The 19,380-nt window shown below is 43.1% G+C and overlaps 1 long non-coding RNA gene across 1 annotated transcript; it reads left to right on the top strand.

The window, feature by feature from the left end:
* The first annotated feature begins 7,444 nt into the window (after nucleotides 1-7,444).
* On the top strand, nucleotides 7,445-9,954 carry LOC128421659 (uncharacterized). Its single transcript, XR_008332362.1, has 2 exons — nucleotides 7,445-7,544; nucleotides 9,731-9,954. It is a non-coding gene; the product is annotated as an uncharacterized LOC128421659 (long non-coding RNA).
* The last annotated feature ends 9,426 nt before the right edge of the window (nucleotides 9,955-19,380 follow it).

Genomic DNA, 19,380 nt, shown 5'->3' with positions numbered 1-19,380 from the left:
CATTGGAAAAGCAAACTTCTCTGGACCATCAATTAGATTTTTTTTATCTGGGGGGGGGGAGAGAGAGAGAGAGAGAGAGAGAGAGAGAGAGAGAGAGAGAGAGAGAGAGAGAGAGAGAGAGAGAGAGAGATGTACTGTATTAGGTGAATATGTTTGAAGCCTTTTTTCCAGCTTTGTTTCAGCTCGGATCCAGTGCTACATATACAGTTGAAAGGTACATTCTCCTCCACTGGAGGTTTTTAAACAGAGATGATGATGATGATGATGATGATTATATTTATATCCCACCCATCTGTCTGGGTTTCCCCAGCCACTCTGGGCGGTTTCCAACAAGATATGAAAAATACAATGAAATATCAGACATTAAAAACTTCCCTAAACAGATTGGATCTTTCAGGAAATATTTAGCTGTGGTTTCTGTTTCGCAGGGAGTTGAGCTAGCTAGATGAACCTTGGAGTCCCGTTGCAACTCTAGAACTCTATAATTCTTTGAATCCTATATTTCAACCACCTAAATTTCACCAGCCCTCTAGTTTAAGCTTACTACATGATCCCCACGGCCAACCCAGAGAGACATTCCAGGAATCAAGATCCTGGAGTCTCAGAAGCTAGTGATTTTTTTTTTTGCTAGTGATCAATCTAGTATCCAGGGAATAGGATCCAGGAAAATCCAAACGGGAAACCAGTTTAGGTAAAAAATGAAAGAAAAACATTTTCAGAGGAAAAAGGGAGGTGGGGAGGAAACTAAAATATTTTGGGACAATGAGGATACCTTAAGGTCCACCTGAGCCCTGATATCCCAGCTTGAGAGAGCCAGCTTGGCAAAGTGATTGGACTTGGACCTGCGAGACCAGGGTTTATGAATCCCCACTCAGCCTGGAAGCTCATTGGGTGATCTCGGGCCAGTCACGCCTTCTCTGCCTAACCAACCTCTCAGGTTTGTTATGAGGGTGAAATGGGGAGATGAAGAACTATGAACAGCGTCTGGAGCTCCTCAGAGGAAAGAAAGTGGCATATAAAGCCAATAAATAAAGAGGAATAAACTTGACTACAACAGTCATGTCAACTCCCAGGAAAATAAGTATTTTCTTATAGGGTGGGGAACTGGATACAAGATAGGAAACTTAGTCTACTGGAGAGCGAGTGTCTCTATGTATTCCTTTATCTTCTTCTTCTTCTCTCTGCAAGTACAGATGAGGCCAGTCGCTTCCTTCCTTTCTGAACTCCTGGTCATCACCTTTCTCCTGCAAGGTACATCCAAGCTGGACTCCTCAATTTCTCTTTCAGATGGGGCAAGCCAAGATGAAACAGGATGGCTTGGCACTCAGGTGCAGCAGGGGTTCCTTCTTGCTGGTATGCAGTGTTGGAGCCATCACTTAGTGGTGGAGCATAGACTAGGCATGGTAAAGGTCCTACGCTGGACCCACAATATCTCCAGTTAAAATGAGGATCAGGTGGCAGGTAATAGTAAAAACACTTCTCTCCCAGACACACCACAGACACAAGGTCTTCCCATAACAAAGAAGTCCTTCTGGCTTTGTTTTCCCCAAATCACTTTTCTCATGGAGGAACAGACTATCAATGACTATCCAGGACCATGTCCTGAGTACAATCTACTGGAGATCAAGCATGACAGAGTCCAATTGTCCTCATGCCCTTGAATGTGCATCTACCACCTCCTTCAGGTGCTTCTTGACTCCTCTTCCCAAATTAGTCTTTGCCTGTATCTATAGCCGCTGCATTATAGTCACCACACCCTGTGTGATGTCACACAAAGAACTCCGCACACAGCGTTGAGCAAATCTGTATCTGAATTCTGACCTACTCTTCCCCACAAGAAGCTATATTTTATATACATGGCACGTCCACACTGGAGGAAAATGTGGAGGTCTCACCATTGGTGTAGAGATGTCCACATGATGTTCTCCTCACCCCAGTGCTGTCCTGGACCTTCCCCTTTTAAATGCAGTGAGGAGAGGTCGATTCTTGGAAAATCCAGATAAGAACACCATCAACACCACCCTATGTGAAACGGAAAAGATTTGGGCCAACACTGTGGTGGGGTCCATATTTTGTTCCAATGTGGATAAGCCCATAGGTGAATTAGGTGTTACGGGATTGCAGTTTAAGGGGGTAAACCTATTGAACGCAGCTTGTATAGGATTGCATTTTCTGCTTTGCAATTAATCGTTCACTCTAGCAAGCAATTCAACACAAATAACTCAGTATAAATGTTTAAATATAGCCATCTTCAAATATCTAAAGAACTGACCCAAGGAAGATGGAGCACACTTGTCTTCTGCCGTTCCAGAGGGTGCGACTCAAACCAATGACAGGAGATTCCAACTAAACATCAGGGTTAACTTTCTGGCAGCAAGAGCTGTTCGAGCAGGGTTGCCATATTTCAAACAGTGAAAATCCAGACAGAAAGTTGTTGAGCTGTTGTTGTTGCTGTTTGCCCCAAGTTGCTGAGCTTATTTTGCAAAATCACATAGATAATTTACATTTTTGAGCTATTTTTATGGAAAGCTTTGGGCAAAATCACATCGATAATTGACGTTTTTGAGCTATTTTTATGGAAAGCTGATGAAAACGACACTGCCAACATGGGTTGCCAAACGTCGAAATTTCCCCCCGAAATTTTGACAATTTTTGCCTGGACACTGCTACCGACTGCAGTGTTCCAGATATGGCCAGGAAATTCAGCTTGTATGACAACTCTGCATTCGAATGGATTCCCTCAGAAGCTGGTGGACTTTCCTTCATTAGAAGTTTTAAACAGAGTTTGGTTGATGTTCTTCAGTTGTGATTCCTGCTTTGCAAAGTGTTGGACTATTGGGCCCCTTCCAATTCTACAGTTCTATGATCCTATGATTCTAAGTGTAATTGAAATTCGTTGATTGTATTTAAATTACAGTTAAGGGCATGACTTTGCTACACCCCCTCACCAAGATTTTCTCTCCTCTAGCAGGCGCAGAAGCAAGTCCCTGCCCAGAGAAATGGATGTTCTTTGGTGGAGGTTGCTATGCATTATTTGAGAATCCCCTATCTTGGAATGATGCAGAGGTAAGAAGCTATTCTTGGAATATTGCAGTCTGTTCAACTACTAAAAAAATTCTCAAAGTATTTTCCTAATAATCTTCTCAAGGAGTAATCATGACCCAATGCACTCAAAATTATAAAAGGAAGGTACGCATTTATGTGTCGTACACAGCGTGGTGGTGGGAAGAGAAGGTCTATTTAAAAACTCAAACCACTAACTGGCAAAACGATCTCTTGTTCTTTCTATCTGATTTGTTATCAAATAAAATTCAGTGCTGATTCCATAGAGGCATAAGAGTCTATATCACACAAAGTAGACGTAAGTAAAGATGCCGTTTCTAATTTTGCGATCTTTATGCTCAAGAATGTTTGAGCTCACCTGGAGCCCTAACCCTAGATACTTTGTGGGGCTGATCCTGCCAACCCAAGCTGGCCACTGAAATTCATCCCCCTGGGGTGGGATGGAGTCAAAGAGGGCACCCTCTAGGGTGAAAACCTTAACTCTTTGTCTCTCTCAGGCAGATTGCCAAACACAGAGGCAAGGAGCACATCTGGCTTCCATCCTTGATGACCACGAGATGAAGACAATAGCAGCCTATATCCATTCCAATCAAGAAAAAAATTCTGCGGTCTGGATTGGGCTGTTTGCCCACAAGGCAAGTCAGGTGTGTACAGGAAGCTTCTAGTTTTGTTTTGTTTTGTTTCTTCTTCCTCTCCATATTCTGTGGCCGAGGAAACTGCAGATCGAAAGCTTAGGAAGATGCCGTTGAACCAAGAAAGTGTGCCCTACGTTAGAAGAAGAGGCCATTGTGCCAGAAATTTTCAAATATTTGAAAATTCACTGCCATGCAGTGTGGAGAACAGTATCCCCATCACTTCTTCAACTAAATGGAGAGAAGCCTCTCTTACAGGACTGGCCCTTCCCTGAGGTGGGGTGAAGCAGTCATGGCAGAACCCCAAGAGGTGGCACCGCCGCGGTCACCCCACACCACCTCTGTCAAGAAAAGAGAAAAGGTGCTGGCAGCAGCGCCTGCTATTGGCAAGATCACGGGTGACCTTGTCAAAATCTCGCGAGAGCTTGCTGAAACCCGTCCTGCTGCTTCACAGGCACTGCCACCCATGCCTTTGGCAGCAATGAGGAGGGGCAGCACATTCCCATTTCTCCTCAGGCAGTGGAACAGGACGTGTCATTCCCTGCTCTTTGCTACTTGGGATAGGATTGAATTCCACAGAGGGAAGGAGAAGGTCCAAGGACAGTGAGGGAACAAAGGCCACTCCATCCTTCCTTATTGTATTTTAATATTCTGTTGGAAGCCTCCCAGAGTGGCTGGGGAAACCCAGCCAGATGGGCAGGGTATAAATAAATTATTATTATTATTATTATTATTATTATTATTATTATTATTATATGGAGGAGAGGCAACTCTGCCATCACTGTTGAGGTGCTACAGCCTCTTAACTTCCTCCTTCCCAGTGCTCCTGTCATAAGAGCGACAGCTAAGTTCTTTTTGGATCAGAGCGTTTTCAAGAAAGACAGAATGACACAGATCTCTTCAGAATACAACCCTTTATTGATTAACTGGTAAGAGCTAATAAGGACTCATCCACTCCTCTCATTCATACTCACCAGATGGTTGGACCCACTAAGAAAGGTGATCAGCCTTTCTTAAGAGTCTGTTGGGTGCCTTTCCTCTGCTGTCGGACAGCCAATGCACCTTGCCAGGGCTTTGCAGCTTCTTAAATAGTCTCCTCTCTCATAGGAATCAATGTTCCCTTTGTTACGCTGGTCCCTCATGATGTCCTCATGAAGAGTCTCCCACAGTCTGGCTTCTGTCATGCTGCCATGCTGTCTCCATGAATAGCTTGCTTGTTTCAACATGTCTTCAGTTTGTCCTCTAATTCACCCAGACATTTGGTACATCCTGCTTTTGTTGCAGTCCATTAACTCATCCATCCAGTTTTGCCCAGTCCATTAACTGGCTCAATAGTTCTTTATCTTTGACTCAATAACCTCTTTATCTTTTGTCTTCAGAGTCACGTACCATCTGGTTCTGCTCACACTTCAGACATATCTCCATTCATACTTTGGCATACTAGATATATCTTCAGTTATACCATAAGGTCATTTTCTGGCCTCACACTCCATCATGTTGAATAGGGGAGAATTGAAAGGTCAAGAAATTGGCAGCTCTTCCCCAGCTCAGAATTTAATCCAAGCCATAGAAGAATTTTAGGGACCTTAAATAGACTGTAGTCCTCCACTGGGCTGGTTTGTTGTGTTGGCTTTTTGGAAGGTGCAGCACAATTCCTTTGCATCATCTTTCAATAGCCTATTGTTTCCTTTGTTTTTCTTACTTTCTGATGGTAACAGCTGTTCGACAGTAGAATGGACTTAGATTCATAAAGGCCATAGAATCATAGAACTGTAGAGAGGGAAGGGACCAGAAAGGCCACCTCATCCAAACCTCTGCAATGAAGAAATCTTCATTGAACCCACAACCCTGAGATTTGTCATGAAATTCTACTCATAGTGATCCAGAGCAGATTCCAGCAGATAGTTAGCAGAGCAAAAATTTAAACACGTTGCAGGATTCCCAAAAATAGACCCGAGGCGATTAATATTTCACACAGCAGAGCTTTACTGCTACTGAAGGAAAATGAGCATAATGGTCACAAATCCAATACAATCAGGATTGGAACAGTCCATACAAAATCCAGTTGCAGCAGACTTAAATTTACAATAACATGTTGTTGTTGTTGTTTAGTCATTTAGTCGTGTCCAACTCTTCATGGCCCCCTGGACCAGAGCACGCCAGGCACTCCTGTTTTCCACCGCCTCCTGCAGTTTGGTCAGACTCATGTTGGTCTCTTTGAGAACCCTGTCCCACCATCTCGTCCTCTGTCGTCCCCTTCTCCTTGTGCCCTCCATCTTTCCCAACATCAGGGTCTTTTCCAGGGAGTCTTCTCTTCTCACGAGGTGGCCAGAGTATTGGTGTCTCAGCTTCAGGATCTGTCCTTCCAGTGAGCACTCAGAGCTGATTTCCTTCAGAATGGATACGTTTGATCTTCTTGCAGTCCATGGGACTCTCAAGAGTCTCCTCCAACACCATAATTCAAAAGCATCAATTCTTCGGTGATCAGCCTTCTTTATGGTCCAGCTCTCACTTCCATACATCACTACTGGGAAAACCATAGCTTTAACTATACGGACCTTTGTTGGTAAGGTGATGTCTCTGCTTTTTAGGATGCTGTCTAGGTTTGCCATCGCCTTTCTCCCAAGAAGCAGGTGTCTTTTAATTTCGTGACTGCTGTCACCATCTGCAGTGATTGTGGAGACCAAGAAAGTAAAAGCTCTCACTGCCTCCATTTCTTCCCCTTCTATTTGCCAGGAGGTGATGGGACCAGTGGCCATGATCTTCGTTTTTTTTGATATTGAGCTTCAGACCATATTTTGCGTTCTCCTCTTTCACCCTCATTAAAAGGTTCTTTAATTCCTCCTCACTTTCTGCCATCAAGGTTGTGTCATCTGCATATCTGAGGTTGTTGATATTTCTTCCGGCAATCTTAATTCCGTCTTGGGATTCATCCAGCCCAGCCTTTCGCATGATGCATTCTGCATATAAGTTAATTAAGCAGGGAGACAATATACAGTCTTGTCGTACTCCTTTCCCAATTTTATATTAAAGCTGTATATTAAAGAAATATTATATTAAAGCTTTTATATTATAAATAATATTTCAAATTCCCCTATACCCCTCCTTCCCCTTCACCCATGTTTGATCTCTCTCTCTCTCTCTCTCTCTCTCTCTCTCTCTCTCTCTCTCTCTCTCTCTCCTTCTTCCATCTTGTTGTGTTGTTATAATTTAATCATTGTTCAGCTGATTCTTTTATTATTTCCTCGCTTACCCCTGTGCGTTTTACACGTTATCTATTAATATTCCAGTTTCGGAACCCTATTTTTTCATATATTCCTTCAGGGAGTGAAGGAATATATGTGAAGGCCCCTGTCTCTTTTTCTTTTTTCTTTTATCTAAAATAGTTTTTATTAAGTTTCTTACAAATATAACACGTACTATGACAAAAAAGAAAGAAACAAAATCACAAACTTAACAAAAAAGTAAATAGGAAAAGGGGGGGGGATACATGTCAACAAACACCTAACCAATACAAATTAATTGGTTATTTAAACTTCTAACATCATAAACATGTTTTGGACTTCCTCTGATCCCTCCCATCTGAATTTCCTTGTATTTAAATGCAGCAGTTTTCTAACATCATTATTAAAACACCGTATTCCAATTAAAATAAAATTTCTTAACTTATCTTAAGGTTCTAAATCTCAATTATTTAACTAACTCTTAATTTCCTGTCTCTTTTTCTGTCTCTACAGATCTCCAAGTGGCAGTGGGTTGACATGTCTCCACTCCCATACACTGCATGGGCACCTGGGGAGCCCAGTGGGACAGGTGGCGTTGAGAAGTGTGCCGAACTAATAACTAATGGTGAGAAGGGTGTGTGTGTGTGTATCACAATATGCCTTTGGGAGTGCCAGCAGTCAGCTTCTTCTATACTGTGTGCCACTCGTGGCCTGGTTGAAAGCAGTCCAAGGGTGAGTGCGTAGAGAAGAACTTGTCCCTAGCCACCTCCTACCTGAGCAAACCAGCAGGTCAGTTGGCCATGTCAGCAGAAGGGAGGCTTTCACGAACCAGTGACCTGCCTATTCAGTGTGGTGTAGTGGTTAAGAGTGGTGGACTCGCAATCTGGTGAACTGGGTTCGCGTCCCCGCTCCTCCACATGCAGCTGCTGGGTGACCTTGGGCCAGTCACACTTCTTTGAAGTCTCTCAGCCCCACTCACCTCACAGAGTGTTTGTTGTGGGGGAGGAAGGGAAAGGAGAATGTTAGCCGCTTTGAGACTCCTGAAGGGGAGTGAAAGGCGGGATATCAAATCCAAACTCCTCCTCCTCCTCCTCCTCCTCTTCTTCTTCTTCTTTGAGAAAGTCTCTTGGGTCCCAATGGAGCAGGAAAGACAATTTATGTATGAAACCGCGACTGCGTGAATGAAGAGTGGCAGATTTCAGTGGATGGATTATGCCAAAATGGCAAAAATGACCGGAAGAATCAGAAATCAGGAAGACCAAAATTCTAATAAGGAATGGGGGAAATTTATAATTTATCTTAATAAACAGCTAAAATCTTTAGTAGGATTGGAAGGACACTTGTAGTTTAATGGCAAATTTGGGATACAATGGAGAGGTAAAACATTTGGACTTGGATTATTATAAAAGATGCAGGAGAAAATGGTTCATAAAAGGACCCACAAAGGGGGGGGGGAGGAAGTTCAGGAGTTTCTTTGTCTTTATGCTGTATGTTGGATATGTGATTGTAAAACTTCGATCTGAAATTAGATAGATAGATAGATGATATCGATAGATGATAGATGATAGATGATAGATGATAGATGATAGATAGATGATAGATAGATGATAGATAGATGATAGATAGATGATAGATAGATAGATAGATAGATATAGATATAGATAGATGATAGATAGATAGATGATGATGATAGATAGATAGATAGATAGATAGATGATAGATAGATATAGATGATAGATAGATAGATAGATAGATAGATAGATAGATAGATAGATAGATAGATATAGATGATATAGATAGATGATGATAAATGATAGATAGATGATAGATAGATAGATAGATATAGATGATATAGATAGATGATAGATGATAGATAGAGATAGATAGATGATAGAGAGAGAGAGAGAGAGAGAGAGAGAGAGAGATGATAGATAGATGATAGATAGATGATAGATGATAGATAGATAGATAGATGATAGATAGATAGATATAGATGATATAGATAGATGATATAGATAGATGATAGATGATAGATAGATAGAGATAGATATAGATGATAGAGAGAGAGAGAGAGAGAGAGAGAGAGAGAGAGAGATGATAGATAGATGATAGATAGATGATGATGATAGATAGATAGATGATAGATAGATAGATAGATAGATAGATAGATAGATAGATAGATGATAGATAGATGATAGATAGATAGATAGATGATAGATAGATAGATATAGACAGGGAGAGAGAGTCTCTTGGAGGTGCCCCAACCTGCTTTGGTTTATCTAAGCAGCAGCAAGGAAAACACAGGCAGAATATTCTTGGGTAGTAAATGCAAAATGGTAGCTTCAACCATGTGCTCTAAGCTTAGAGCCCATGTAGGCATGTCTTTCTTGACCATGGTGCAAAGAGTGGGGGGACGGACAAGGAGTGAAGACTTCACTTACTCCCTCATCAGAGAAGAGGGGGCATGACCTAGTGAACCCAGGAGCACATCTCTATGATCTGAACCCATTCATACACAAACTAACACTCATGCACAGTTATGTTTGGCTGCAATAAATAAAACATTAACAAAAAATACAAAACTGAACTGAACCATTTCCTACATAAATCGCTGCAGTCCAGAATTGTCCTAGATTCTGTCAATTACAATGAAAACAAAAATCGCTTGGTCAAATGTGTAGAGTGGAAACTGCCATCCAATTTAATTTAGCGGGATCATTTTGCCAGGTCTGAATTAAGATTTTCTTTCAGCCGGAAGAAGCCATGAAAGGACAGGGACACCTGACACCTTTTCTCTCTTTCCCCCTCTAGATTACCTGCAGTGGAATGACCGTGACTGTGAAACTGCCCTTTCCTATCTCTGCAGATATTCCAGGTACTGAGGGCAGCCGTTTATCGAGGCTTCAACACGCTCAGTGACCTTTGAGGAATATGGGGCTGAATTCTGCCTTCCAATGCCCCTTCCCCATAGGCTGCCTGTGGGTCAGATCTTCTCTTCTCTGGCCTCTGATACTAATAAACTTTCTCTCAAATCAGCACAAGGGCTTGGAGTTTCTCTGTCTCCTCTCCTTTCATCCATTCATAGCATCTTTGGTTTACAGAAGTTCTGGCATCTCCACCTGAGTGTCGTGGAGAAATTGCTTTTCTGCCCCAAGGGGAACATTTAAAAAAAAATGTTGTTGGTTGTAGGCATTCCTCTGTCTTGAGAGACAATGGATTGTGCTTCAGGGGGTCAAACTTCCTGGGTGGAAGTCTGGACACAGTGTACAGAGGATGCAAAAGTCCTGCCCCACTTGTAAATGTCCTGTTGCCCTGTGCTTCTGCATCAGTCTGTGTCAGGGAACTGCCATCAGCTCCAAGGCGAGAGGTGGAAGGGCAGCTGGATAACAGAGAGCCTTCAAAGATCGTGGGAAGCAGCACTTCCTCAGCGGAGGAGAGAGGTCCCGCCTCTAGTGGGGAAGAGCTGCAGGGCTCGGAGGATGCAAGGCACCGTGCCTGAGCAAAGTGGGGAGGAGGGAGGTCCCCCTTTACCCAAGCCTTCCCTGCACAGCAAGGTTTTCACACAGAGAGGGGAGGCGTCGGCTGGGGGTCAAGAGACTACTCTGCTGGGGAAAGTTTAAGGACCGCCCACTCTCAGATTCTGCTAGTGACTGAGCAAGACATGGAATTGAGGCTTTCTGCAATGTAAATGCTTCACATCAATCATAAAGACCAGTGAGGGATCTTGCTTGTTCGCTCTCAAGCAACCACCTAATAGGCACAATAGCAATCTGAGAGTCCCTCCATATCTTCTGCAAATTGCTCTGCAGCTGGCACACTCCATTCCTCCTCTCCACGCCCTGGGAAGGCCCATAGTTGGCCATAAAGGGGCTCATCCCCGCGGACACATGTTCAGCGTTGTTATACGCAAACTCAGCTAGCGCCAATTTCTCCACCCACCCAATCATTCTGCCTCTCACTGACGTCGCAGCGTAGGTACTGCTGCAATATGCCGTTCGCTCTCTCGGCCTGCCTGTTGGTTTCTGAGTGCCTAGCCATTGAGAAGCTCACCTCTACCTGCAGCAGGCTCATGAGTTTATGCCAGAACTGCAAGGTAAACTGTCTTCCGTGATCGGAGACGACCCTTAATGGAGTTCCATGCAGCCTAAAAATGTGATCCACAAATAGCTTGGCTGTCTCCTCGGCTGACACCACATGGGAGCAGGCCACGAAGTAACACATTTTGGTCAATAGATTGACCACCACCATCACCGCTGTCTTTCCCCTTGACTTGGGCAGATCTGTCATAAAATCAATGGACACCACCTCCCAGGGCCTCCCCGGTGTCGGTAAGGATTCCAGTAACCCCGCTGGTGCAGTTCTTTCCCCTTTGGCCCTCTGACACCTGTCGCACCCTCAGACATATTCCCATACATATTCCCGTACATATTCCCATACATTATGCGGGAATGTCTTTAGGTTCATTCAAACCAAAGTAATATACTAATATAAATGGATTAGTTGCAGGTTTCTTCTTCTTCGGGGAATTAATCACCTTATCTAAAAATCTAATAACTGCTTACCATCTATAAACCACCATCCCGTGTATGACACCCCCTATTTTGGGGACACAAAATTAAGAAAATGGGGGGAGATTGCCCAGAGTTGTTGAGCTTTCTTGGGGGGGGGGGAATTGCAAAAAATCACACACCCGCAAGACTGACGATGGCAACTGCACGCATCACCAAACCTGCCAATTGTCTGTCCGCTTGCTGCCAGCCGCCGCCCAATTGCCGCTGCAACAGCCAATTGACAGCAGCCTTTGCCGCAGCCACCAATCACCCGCCCAATTGCCGCAGAAAAACTCCTGCTTGCGGCAGCAACCAATTCCCCCATCCCCACTCTGCACTGTCCTTTTATAAAATGACCCCCCATTTTTGACATTATTTCATAAGAAAAAACCCTCGTCTTATACACGGAAAAGTACGGAATGTCCATTGGATCATGGAGACATTTCCTTCTAGCCAAACATTTCTGAATCATGAGCATCTGATGTGATGGATAAGGCTGACAATTTTAGGGAACATCATAACTCAACACAAAGTGAACACTGTTCTATAGCATAGATCTTACAATGTATTCTGAGGGTCATAAGGTAATTGTGCCATCCTATATGAAAGACTCTTTCAGATCTCTGTTGGAATTTGGGGTTTTCTGTTCACTAGCTCTGAACACTGTATTGGTGAGATTTCTTGGTGAGGAAATGTTTCTAAAAACATTTGTAGAAGAGTGTAGAGATTAAAACAAGGGTCAGCAAACTTTTTCAGCAGGAGGCCGGTCCACTGTCCCTCAGACATTGTGGGGGTCGGACTATATTTTTAAGAAAAAAAGAATTCCTATGCCCCACAAATAACCCAGAGATGCATTTTAAATAAAAGCACACATTCTACTCATGTAAAAACATGCTGATTCCCTGACCGTCCGTGGGCCGGATTTAGAAAGTGATTGGGCCGGATCTGGCCCCCTGGCCTTACTTTGCCTACCCATGGATTAAAATGAAGAAAATGGCACATTCTAGGAACATTTAGAAAGGTGAGTACAGTGGTACCTCAGGTTATGAATGGGATCCGTTCCGGAGGCCCTGCCGTATCCAAAAATTCTGTAACCAGAGGATCACTTTTGCTCACATGCGCTGCAGAGCGTTTCTGCGCATGCGCAAGTGGCAAACCCACTTCCAGGTTTGCCACAGCCGTAACCCGAAGATTCCATAACCTGGAGGTTACACAACACGAGGTATGACTATTGCTGACCCCAGAAGAAGGGATGTTTCCTCCTAAACACTCTGGGAAGCCCAAGAAGAAACTGGGTCAACTCATGAGTGTTCACAATTAAGCCGGAGATAAAGGAAAACTTCAAGGGCTTTGCAGCATCTATCGTTTGAAAACGGAAATCGGAAAAACGTCCAGGAAAATCCGGACATATGGCAGCAGTGTCGTTTTTGCCAATTTTCCATTGAAAAATAGTTCAAAAATGGCAAAGCTCAACAACTTTGCCCAAAAAAACTTAGCAACTTTGAAATATGGCAACCCTAGTCTGACTGTCCGTTTAGACCCAGTAGTGAGCTCAGTGGACCAGTGATCAGAATTGAAAGAAATGTCCCAATCGTTTATGTCTGTCCTGTCCAGAACTTCAGCTTTTAATATTATATTCTCCATGCACCCTACACCAGTTCATTGGGAGTTCCTGGTTCACAGGTCACTGCTCACCTGGAAAAATAAACTGTTGTTCTAATAGGTTGTGACTGATGACTGCATTGCCAGCACATGCCTCCCCTTGGCAGTCTCTGTATATAGAAACCTGTGCAGAAGGAACATAAGTTTCCCTTGCCCTGGACAAGTTAATTGGGGAAAGGCAGTGAGACAGAAGAGGTAAGTAGTTATCTTTGGCTTTGCTAATCTTTCAGAGGCTCTCAGTGGAAGGGAAAAGTTGGAAGGGAAATGGATGGGTCTCCGTTGGGAAGACGAAATAAACTGTGGCTGCGTTTGAAATGTGCAGGGTTTGCTTGCCAACAATCATGGATCCAAAGAATTGTGGAGTTGGAAAACATCCTTTAGTCCAACCCCCTGCAGTGCAGGAGTGTTAAGTTTTACTATATCAGTTTCAATGTTATATAATAGATTTATTAAAAAGCTGTAGTTATTCGATTGCAATTCCTCCCAGGTGCTTGGTTGGTGAAGATTGGGTTAGAAATATCATGCATGGATGTAGAAGGAAGGCAGGGCATTTAGACGGCACAGCAGAAGTCACAGAGGAAGAAAAGGGGGGTTGCTACTTAATACGCTGCTTTATTAGGTGATTAATAATTTGGTTGTATTATTATTATTATTATTATTAATAATAATAATAATAATAATAATAATTTTATTTATATATCATTTTATATTTTTAAGAAAAACCTCAAAACAGTTTACAGCATATTAAGCATTAATAAAACAATCCAGAATCAAGCATTTCTGAAGAAAGTCAAATATAAAGTATACAGTCAAAGCAAGATAGTTAACAGGACAATAAAATATTACCTTAAAGATTTCAAAATAAAGGAGGTCAACTACAGAACACTTATTTAACACAAAACAAAGTTAACACACAAAGAAATCTTTAACATTTCAAAAGAAAGCATTGCTAAGTGAAGTCAAATATAAAATGCACATTTAAAACAGCATAGTTAACAAGAGAATCGAATGTTATCATAAGCACGACACGGCTGTTTGGCAGGCACAAAAAGATAATCATTAGTAGTAGTGATATTTTTATTGTTTCTTGGCGTTTCTACCAAGTCATGGCTAATACTTGTTGGGAGACAAATTTTCTCTCTCTGAGCCATCATTTTAAAAAACCTGCCTAACCTAAAGGCCAAGATCACATATTGTGGCGGTGAGTTCCATAGGATGATTGTGGGGTGCTTGAAGGTGTGCTTGCTTTGGTCCTAGAAAACCAACCCCTTTGTAAGAGAGGAAGAATAAATCGCTTTATACCCTCTCTGCTCATTGTTCACAATCTCTCAGTAGCCTGTCTAAACTAAAGATATGTTTTTTAAAAATCAGCCTCTCCGGTGCTTGGACCTCCTAATCCTTCTGTTGGTGTTGTTATGTGTTGGTGGGCTAAGAGCCATAGCAGAGCAAATGGAGAGCTGTAGAGAGCAACTGACCGGCAAAAGTGTGTGTGGCCGAGGATTATGTTTTTATTTATTGCTTTTTTTAAACCCCGCCTTTCCTCCATGAAGCCCTTTGGAACTTCTTCAAAACAGGTACCAAAAGCAAGCAATGATACCTCCCAAAAGTGGTATAAAACATATGCATATTCAAGCATAAGTTCTTCTTAAATATAGAATTACGATCAGAGCCAAAATCAAAACTCTGCCTCTCCCATAGCCTGCATCTAGCCTAAGACTATGCAGCTCCATGGAGAGGCACCAGGATCGCGTTCTTATGTTTTCTGTGGCGTCCAGAGAAAGACTAACGGGAGATTTGCAACTGAATCCCTTCACATGATCTAAGGTTAAACACTCACTTGAGTGTTAGCAGAGAACACCAGCAGTTAGTTATCAATCTGTTAGAGCTCGGAGACAGCTTCAGTGTGCTTCCATGGAATTTCCCAGTGTCAAACCCTTCACCAATATATATACAGGTTTTCTCCATTTCAGGGGTGCCAACTTGAATAAAATATGGTGGGGGTGTAGATATGCCCTGCCCTGCATAATTGATCACATGATGCAATGCGCACACACCATTTGAATGGGAATGCCCATCAACTTTATGGGGGCCTGGCCCTCTCAAATATTTTATTGTGGAGGTCGAAGCTCCCAGGGCCTCTTGGAGTTGGCTCCTATGCTCCATTTCAATGTGTAATTGAGCAATTATAAACAACCCCAGGAGGGGAAAGTGCTCTTATTCTCAAATTCTGCATCCTGTTTCCCATAGGTTGACTACTGTGAGAACAGGGTGCTGAGCTAGATGGATGCTCTTATCTGTTCAGGTAAATCACTGCCAGTAGATCATTGTACAGTAGAACTTCTACTTACAACCGCCTCCGCTCGCGGACGTTCCAGGTTGCGACCGCAGCAAACCCGGAAGTAACCGGCAGGTTTGCCGCCACTCGCCGTTCGCGCATGCGCAGGAGCATCGATTGCCGTTCGCGCAAGTGCACAACGGCGTCTCTCCCAGTGTCCCGTTTCGCCATAAGGACGGGCCTCCGGAACGGATTGTGGTCGTGAGTAGAGGTTCCACTATATAGTCTCTTTGAAGCATGGATTGGGGCTCCCTACCTAGTTGTTTATTAAGCAATGCCACGGACACATTCAGCACATCATATACACGACTAATTAATGTCGGTGGTGTTCATTTGGAATGGAGGTAGCTGGCTTCGTATTGTAGTACCTTACAAGGATGTGGTAGGATTTTTACAGCAGTTCTTCCTGTTTAAGTCAAAGCAAATGGCTACCCTCAGCAATGCGGCTGAATACAGTTGCATGAGCACATGAACTTTTCTACCAATCCTTTCCCCTTGCTCTCTAGGTACAGATGGGGCCTCTATCACTCAAGTTCAGACTTTCTCTTTTGAGGCTCCTGGTCATCTTCCACGAAGATATATTCTGCCTGGGACAAGCCAACCATGAGGGCTTGGGTTCGTTTTGCTTATATTTTGTATTTCTATATTGTTATTTTATGTTGCAAAGCACCCTGAGACCTGCGGGTATAAGGTGGTATACAGGAGGAGGAGGAGGAGGAGGAGGAGAAGGAGAAGGAGAAGGAGAAGGAGAAGGAGAAGGAGAAGGAGAAGGAGAAGGAGAAGGAGAAGGAGAAGGAGAAGGAGAAGATATATTTCCATAGCTACCAGTTCAAACTTTCCCTTCTGAAACTAGCTGGTAGAACCAGCCAAGTCAAGTTTTGTAGTTCCTCATTGTATCTCCCTTCCTTTGACAAAACAGGAAAGCGTTGACCTCAAGAGTCAACTAGCTTCATTTTTAGCTTATAATTAACCAGCTCAACTATCTGGTTTGGCCAAGCATGGCAACTACACGAATGTTAGACTATTACGTTTTGCAGCCGTAGAAATCCATCTCTGGTCCCCTCCAGCTATCATTCCTGCTTTTGCAATCATGGAAGTCCATCTCAGTCCCTAGGTCCAGGTTCAGGCAGCTACAATACTTGTCGTCACCATCCAAGGCCCCTTCCTCATGTGTCCCTTCCATGGGAGATTTGGAGGGTGGAAACACAAGAACAATGGATCTTTTCAGTGGTGGCTCCCCATTAGTGGGATGTTTTTGCTGGGGAGCTTCGCCTGGCACTAGCATTACCCATCTTCAGTCATCAGCCAAAAACATTCCTTATTAACCAAGCATTTGACCTTTAACAATCTGTGGCCTTTTAGAGCAGGTGGGCTATTGTATTGAACTTTATTACGGCCATTGGCCCATCACACAACAGTTTCCCATACCACCATAATGTACTTAAAACTCCAAATTTAAAACCACCAAAACTTACAAAAAACAGACAAGAACCAAAGCAAAACAAAAACAACAGACCAACATCATCATTACAATAAATTTGTAACATAAACATCGCCCTCTACTCATAAATTAGTAGAAGACATCAATGGTGATATCACCTAATTACATCCTAAAACATAGATCATAGTTTAGAGGGATTATCCGAGCTGCACAGGAGTCTGTTTCTCTTCTTTAGGGATAGAACGCTGATCAAGAATCTGGCAACCATGAGTGATCTTAGGGGGTCATCATCATTTAATAGATATCTCAGTTTGGCTTCATTCGTATCATCGGCAATTCCTTTTAGATACTGAGCAAGAAACTTGCTCCTGGCCGATGAGTGAAATGCACAATCAAAAATTATGTGATGCAACGATTCTGGTGCCCCACAATTACAATCACATAAGAGCGATATCTGTCCATTGGAGAATCTATTTCTCAGCACGTTCGATGGGAAGGTGTTGAATCTTGCCTTTATAAAGGCATATCTATGAGCCGAAGAAGTTAAGGAATTCAAATAGTTTGGGAGCCTTAAGAGGGGTAATAAACCAAGGTTTAGAGGTGAGCAGGTACCATTGCCCAAGACCATTTTCTGCTGCAAGTCCATCTCCTCTAGTTTACAGGTTACTGTTCTTTTAGCTGGAACTATATCCTGCTCTAGTAATTTGGATGGGGAGATTCCCATTGCCGTAATTTTCAGTTGTAAATTTTTTACCCATGGGCTCTGGAAATCGTCTCTCCACATGCATTGTATCAAGTACAAGTTTGGGAGATTGTGCCATAGAGATAACCAGTGACAAAGTATGTGCTTCCACAGAGCGTTTTCCAGGGATACAATATTAAGTTCCATGCGTAGCGCTGTATTACTTACACAGTTGGGCAGTTTCAATATCCCTCTTAAAAACTGATTTTGAATAACCTCTAGGTGGGATAAGTTGACAAAAGTCCCCCAAATTGAGATGGCATAAGCAATTGTTGGGATCACCTTGGCCTTGAAGACTTTCAACGCCGATGGGATATGAAGGGCCCCATCAGTGAAGAAAAATCACAAGATTGCCAAGGAGATAGCTTTGGCTCTATTTGTAACATAGGCTACATGGGCCTTCCATCTAAGGTTATGTTGTAACCAAACTCCCAAGTATTGGAATCTATAGACTTGTTCGATGACTCTCTCATCAATTCTCCAATTATGGAGTTTCCGGCTCTTTGAGAAAATTAGAATTTTAGATTTCTCATAATTAATTGTAAGGGAATTTGCGTTACAATATGATCCAAAAAATTTTAAGGCCCTCATAAGACCTACTCTAGAAAAAGAAAGGATGACTGCGTCATCCGCATATAGTAACAAAGGGCAGCGATAAAGTGCTAGGCGGGGTGCATGAATCCTTTCTTGAGCCTCTATTAGGGGAGTCCTCATGTCGCTTATGAACAAATTAAACAGGAATGGAGCCAATATACAACCCTGTCGGACACCTCTGTTAATGGGAATTGAATTGGTGAGATCGCCCTCCGGGGTGAGTCTCACTCTAGCCGCTGAGTTCTCATGGAGTTTGATTATTAGCCAGAGAAGCCTTCTGTCGATGCCCCAGCGGGTGAGTTTTTCCCAGAGGATGCTCCTGGAGATACTATCGAATGCTGCCTTTAGGTCAATGAATGCCACACAGAGTTGGCCACCCTTTGGGGTGGAATATTTCCAGGCAAGATGCTGTAAAATTAGAATACGATTTATTGTTGACTGTTTTGGGCGGAATCCAGCTTGTTCGGGCCCAATTAATTTTTTCTCTTCGGCCCATTGAATAAGTCTGTTCAACAGGGAGCGGGCATACAGTTTCCCCACTATTGAGAGCAGACTGATATTTCTGTAGTTCCCCGGGTCATCTGGTGAGCCCTTTTTGTGGATTGGAACGATAACAGCGTCCTTCCATACTTCCGGGATCATTCCAGAGTTGTTAACGGCATCGAAGATGGTTGCCAGGGCTTTGGCCCACCAGTCCGCGTGGTATTTTATAGCTTCAGTCGGGATCAGGTCTGGTCCAGGCGCTTTCCCTGTTTTAAGTTTAACGATCAAGTTATGGATGTCTTCCGGATCGGTGGGGGGCCAGAGGGGAAGCTGATCTTGAGATTCATCTCTTGTGTTAACAATACAGTCAGTTGTGGCAAAGTAGTTTTTTAAGTAAGATTCCCAAACCGGGGCAGAAATAATAGTTAAAGGGTATCTTTTAGTTCTTTTGTTTACCAGGAGCCAAAATTGTCTGGAGTTCCGTGATGATGAGGCTTCTATGATTGCCCGCCATTGATTCACTTGCCATTCCTGTCTGGCTCCCTTTTGAATTTGCTTGTAGGCCGATTTTGCTTGGAAATATTCTTTTGGCAGGACCGTTGCCCCGGAGGCTTTATACTCTTTATATATGTTACCAAGAAGTTGTCTAGCCTG

Source organism: Podarcis raffonei, chromosome 10, assembly GCF_027172205.1.
Source record: "Podarcis raffonei isolate rPodRaf1 chromosome 10, rPodRaf1.pri, whole genome shotgun sequence".
Lineage (NCBI taxonomy): Eukaryota > Metazoa > Chordata > Lepidosauria > Squamata > Lacertidae > Podarcis > Podarcis raffonei.
This window is presented reverse-complemented; position numbering and strand designations above follow the sequence as displayed.